Source organism: Malurus melanocephalus, unplaced genomic scaffold (assembly GCF_030028575.1).
Source record: "Malurus melanocephalus ecotype Western Australia unplaced genomic scaffold, MMel_1.1 scaffold_438, whole genome shotgun sequence".
Lineage (NCBI taxonomy): Eukaryota > Metazoa > Chordata > Aves > Passeriformes > Maluridae > Malurus > Malurus melanocephalus.
Window position 1 is genome coordinate 132,633 of NW_026623670.1, and position 6,000 is coordinate 138,632.

Sequence of the window (6,000 nt, forward strand, 5' to 3'; positions counted from 1 at the left end):
GACCCATCTGGGAAGATGAGAGCATCGCTGAACTTACAGACARCATGCAACAGGATGGTGGCACGGGTCAGAGGATACCTAGTGAAGTCTAAAGTGTTTACAGAAGACCAAGCAGCTGGGCTGCTCTTGTGCAGATCTATAACACCGGGAGAAAAAGCAGGATGTTTTCCCTGGAAGGCAACAGTGAGCACAGTGGGTTTGGCATCTGTTTCAGGAGGTCCTACCTCTGTCAAAATTCTGGACAAAGCCTGTTTGTCTGAGACTTTGCAAAGAGTGGAGCGAGCATCAAAGCTCTCCTTGGTTTTGTAGGTCAGGAAGGCTTTGGGTTTGGCAGGGTGTCAGCTCACATGTATTCTGTAAAGTGCACTTTAATTTTTCATTGTAGCAGCACCTACAGACTTTGATTGAAATAAATAATGAACCAATTTGTATCATGAATCTAGGAATCACTCTCTTCTGGTTCCCATCATGGAGAGGATTTTCTTCCCGGTGACAAGTGTTAATGCATTTATGCCCTAGTTTCACACAGTGGGTGTCACTATTGAAGTGTCAGGAAGGAAGGTTAGAGCTGCTTTTTCAGACTGTTCCTGTCAGCCTCAGCAGTCCGGTTTGGATGAAAACATCCCAGCAGAACACAGCCTGAAAGAAAGCTGGATTTTAAACAGCACAGCAAAAGTCTTTGTGCTGTATATGATTAAAATGTAACATTGAATAGGTCTTTTTCCCGGCCTGAGTCAGGGAGGATGGCTCCACTGTGTAAAAATTACAGGGTTTTTTTGCAGAATGACAGAAGTTTTATAAGTCTTTAATGTAGTTAAGAGACCATTTTCCATGGTTTTCTCATTTTTCAATGCTGTTTTCTCTGACAAGTCCCCCAGCACAAATCCTGACAGGTACCATTCCAGTTGTGAGAGCTGACAGGGGACAGCTGGCCRTCCACCACAGTGGGACCCCAAAGCAGTGGGGCAGCAGAAATGGCCAGAACCAAAACCCAGTAGGATCCAGACACTGTTTGATTTGAACCATTCTGTGTGAGTCATGCTAATTTTAATAAATAATAACAGTTATTTGGGGAGGGGAAAACCAATTACCAAAAGCAGCCTTACTATAATTTCAAAGCATTACCCAATTACTTTAGTACAGTTCCATTTAGAGAGAAATCTAGATTAAGTGCACACAYTCAGCGCTGTAACCCACCCAGATAAACTAACCCTGTTTGCAAATTAACACTGCAGAAAAAGTGAAAAAATACTGGCCAGATCAAACAATAACAGAATTAAAGCACAACAGCATGGCTTACAGGAGTGCTCTAGCAGCATCCTTGGGAGGCTGCACTGAAGAGGAGATGCCATTAGGCAGGTAMAACAGCAGAAGTATTAGATTGCAGTGTTAGAGCTGCACCCACCTCCCTTGCAGAGCTTTTAAAATGTCACAGCAAGGCAGCAATATCAGCGTGCTGATACGAGATTAAGACCCCTTTTTGGACAGAAAAAGGATAATTATTTTCTCCTGGAGAGTACCCATAAATTAATTTTATTCACCCAGACCACCTTTGTCATTGCTGGAAGCTGATGCTGAAGGACCACAGGCTCTGCCCTAGATGACACCACATCGCATGCAAATCTCCAGCTCAGAGCGGTGGTAACTGCACAAGATATAATGTCTTGTGACATGGTGAAGGTCAGATTAGACTATTTGACCTTCAGGCTAAATTTATCAATTCGGTGAAATATATTAATAACAGTTTTTAATTAAGACAACATAATAGAAAGAGCAATACTGCTTGGTCCATTGCAGATCCGTATTAAAGTACAATATTCATTTAATGACTTTTGTACATGATCTAGTTAAAATTAGCCGGGAGAGCTGTTGCTGTAACACATGGGTAATGCAAGCAGAAAGCTGAGACTCACCAAGCGAAGCCTCTGCACTTCATTACAACCGCAGCAGCCTCAGCAGGGCCAGACACGCCAGTGGGGAGTAACACAAGAGGGAAAGCTCGAGGATCCTGCATGCTACAACTCACAGGCCTTAAGGAACAAAATGCAGCTCATTACCCTGGTATTGTTTTGACAGAAACAAAACCCAAATTACTCATTTGCTGCTGCTATTTCCACTCCATCAGCAGTCGGGTACGCCTGAGTCGGTGCTGGAYGCTCTGCCCAGGGTGGTGTTAGGCAGTGCCAGGCTTTCCCAGGCTCTGTGCAAGACCCAGCTGCCACAGGGACAAGGGGGACAAATCCAGAAAAATACTCTTTTCTACTCCTTTTCTGCATACATTAATCTACATGCTTATTCCTGTTTACATTATGAGGTGTATGTCATAAAAGAGCTTACAGGATGTGTATTGCAGCCAAGTTAATATTGCTGTTGGAGCCTCAGTCTCTGTGTTTCCTGACTTAACATTGCCCAGTTAAAACTCCTTTTTAAAAAAAAAAAAAAAAAAAAAAAAATTTGCATTTGTCTAATGGTGTCAATTAGCGGTTTGAACCCATTTCAGGTAAGAATGTTGTGTAGAGCACCAACGAGCACCTGCAGGAAAACTAGCAAGAGAACAAGTCCTATACTGGAGACAATAATATTCAGAAGTATTAGTCAATATAGAAATGTGTACAAACACAGTAAAGAAGCTACTTTTAGCAATAATATTCAGAAGAGTTTAGAAATGTGCCTGCATTATGAGACCTTTTTACATATTACTTTGGAGAAACCCAGAGCTTTTCTTTTAGGGCAGCTCAACTGTCCTTTCAGGAGACAGAGTGTGCTGTGTACAAGAACTGTAATCTTAAAAAAAAAAARKWKTTTTTCYACAGATGTCATGACTTGGATTTTAAAGGCAGGAAGCATTTCCCAATGCTTGTGCAGATGAGCTAAGGCAGATGGACCTTATATTAAAGCCTTCCCTACCTCCCAACACAAGCACRCACTCCTGTACCCAGCCAAAATCCTACTCAGAGATGTTTCCCATTTCACAAAGCTACTGAAAAGCTAGCAAAACACCCATGGCAATACCATGAAGACATGCAACACCTTATAAATTTGACCCTTACAACATCAAGGCTTGATGTCAGCAGCATTGCCAAACAACCCCTGTTGTTGTAGATAGCTGCAGCTCTCTGCATTCCTAGGAAATCCTTTGCAATACCACTTGGACTCTGACCTTCTCTCCCTACTTCAACTCATTCGAGAAGAGTCAGTGTCTCGATTTCTGCCCTGGGAGTCATGAGCATCCCTGGCTGGAGCCAGCCCTGCTGTGCCCCTGGCAGAGCTGCTGGCAGCTGCCTTTGCCAGCTCAGGATCTGGTAAACCAGACTAAATGTCTACTCACACGTCAAGTTTTTTAGACTAGCACTCCACTGTCAACATTTCAAAGAAATCACGAAAAGACCTCATGTCACAAAAACTGAAGTACTTTTAAACAAACAAACAAAACCCAAAACAAAAAGAAAAAATAAAAAATAAAAAAAAAAGGAAGAAAAAAATAAATCCTTCTCACTCCTTCTCCTGTAAAATGTTGTTCGTGAGTTTTATAAAAGTTTAAAAAAATAGGTTTCCTTCAGGCTAGGCACTGAATAATTTTAAAGGAAAAAATACTTCAAAGACACATTTTCCATTCTATTTGCATTCAGGCATTTTGTTTTTCTGAAAATTATTAACTCAGTAATATCACAGGCTATTCTTCCACGCGCTGTGAGCTTTGKCTACCCAGAAGATAATTTGTCGAGTGCAAAGACCCGTGGAAGGGAGGGAGAAGGCACTCTACAAAAGTTTGTGAGTCATCCCAAGAGATTAGCACAACATTTGCAAGGGCATGCATCCTGGACGTGAAAGTAAGAGTTGCATAGGGTGTACAAGCACCGCAGTTCGCTTTAAAATGAAGACAGAGGAATTTAGACTGGAGAGGTTGAGCGCTCTGATAACACCTGCTCACAGCCACTCTGGCTGCCCCTCTGCCAGGGGTAAMACGAAGCCCAAGCCCTGATGTGTCCACCAAGAAAGAAGGGCTGACACAGGGACCGTGTTTGAATCGGTTGCCACTGCACTGGTCAGAGCGCACCTGCATCTTGTGTCCATCCCCCGCAAACTCCCACAACCCTCAGAGACCAGGGAGTGAAGGCACTTCTGAGACGATTCCTCTCCCAAGGCTCCACCGCGCTCTCTCCCAGCCAGAAGAAGAGAAGATTTGACAGCCCGTTGAGAGAAATTCACGAGCATTAAAAGGRTACCGAGGGAAAGCACTGAGGTTAACGGGATGGGCTATATTAAGGCCATTTACAGCTTTATGGCACCTTCCAAGGGGCATCAGAGCTTTTTACAGCCACGYGGAGCGGTCGGATAGTTACAAACTGAGACAGGTTTGATAGAGTACCCCAGGCCACTCGAAGGAGAGGCAGCACAGTTAACTTCAGAGTCTGAGGTCAGCTCTTGATGTTTTCCTCTTGCGTATCTCATCCACAACTGCTCCCGGGCTCACAACACCGCATAAATCGCAGCCCGTTTTGTGCGAACAGGAGTATTCAATGACACAGAGAACTACCTTCTGATGATTAGGGGGGAAGGGAAATCGGCCACATGCTTCATGCTGTCTGATTTTATTAAACCGCTGAGTACGGGGAAGGGGGGGTTGGTTGCTGTTTTTTCTGCAGCGGCAGCCCCTCTTCCTCATATCCCCGGGTCCTGCTGCACCGCAAGACAGGAACAGGCACTGTCACAACATGACCTAATCCACGGCGGGGACACAGGACACAGTGTCACAGCGGGCGATGGAGCTGCCCCTCGCCCTCCAGGCAGGCACGCCGGGATCAGCAGGGCAAGGGCTGGTCAGAGACCCCGCAAGCACCCCCAAATCGGGGAAATGGCCYACTGATCTCCAGAGGAACGAAACCCCCCATGCCTGGCAGGACGGACCCTAAGAACATCTGCCCCATTGACCTACAGAGCGATGGACCCCAGTGGCCCCTGGGCACGAACTCCTGCAACCCACCAGCCCAAGATGATGGGGTACGCATCCCCCTGAGCCCCTCCAGAGGACATGCGACCCTCAGCCCCCCTGGGGATGGAGCTCAGGGATCATGGGGGAGGCACCTCACTGACACATGGAGGAGGGGCTGTTGCCCCGCACAAACAACTCTGGGTAAGATGAAGAGCCTCAGCCCCGGGCTGGGGAGATGCACCCTGCCCTCCTGCAGGACACGGAACCTCCAGGGAGCTGGGGGAGGCACCCACCATCTCCGGGAGATGCAGCCCCRCTGGCAAAGGCGAGGGGGCTGCCCCTCACCGTCCGCCGGGCACGGAAACCCCCGGTGCCGATGGCGGGGCGGGATGACCAGAGCGAGCGCCGGGCGATGCAGCCCCCGCGTCCCGCTGCGGCAGCGCGGGGGGAGCGCCCAGCCCTGCCCAGCCCAGCCCTGCCCAGCCCCGCGGGAGCGAAGCCGCCGGAGGGGCAGCCCCGGCCCCGCCGCCCCCGCCCGCAGCCGCGCCCGCTCCCCACTCACCTGCGGGACGGGGGCCCGGCGCCCCGACACCTGCCCGGGGCGGGCTCACCGGCCCGGAGCCGCTCTCGCCGCCTGCTGATCCCGGCCCGGCCCGCGGAGCGGAGCGGAGCAGCGGGGGCGGCCCCGGCGGGGCGGGAGCGCGGGGATCCCGGGAGGGGCGGCCCTGGGCGGGCGGTGCCGGGCGGGGCTCCCCTCCCTCCCTTCCTCCCTCCCTCCYTCCCTCGCTCCGCGGGACACCTGGGGCACGGACCGCGCTGCAGGAGCTGCCTGGCATCTGCGGCCCCCGCCGAGCACGCCTTGTTCTCTGACAGGGTTTCAATGTTTTCGGGCACATCGGGATTTTTTCAAGTCCTTTAAACGTTTTCCTTGTATCGCTTTTATCTTCGGTTCTCGCTCAGCGGGCAGTGCTAGTTCCAGGGATGATTTAAATGAACAGTGAATTACCCTTCCCCACCCCCCACCCCACCAAATCTAAACCGATTCTTTCTATTTTTAAATAAAGTTC

General features: G+C 49.2%; 1 protein-coding gene across 1 annotated transcript in view; it reads right to left on the bottom strand.

The window, feature by feature from the left end:
• PDZD2 (PDZ domain containing 2) overlaps positions 1–5,582 on the bottom strand; it is a 133,780-nt gene extending 128,198 nt beyond the window's left edge. Inside the window, exon 1 of the mRNA XM_057380160.1 lies at positions 5,496–5,582. The gene's annotated coding sequence lies outside the window, so the exon portion shown is untranslated. The remainder of the gene's footprint in view (positions 1–5,495) is intronic.
• Between the last annotated feature and the right edge of the window lie 418 nt (positions 5,583–6,000).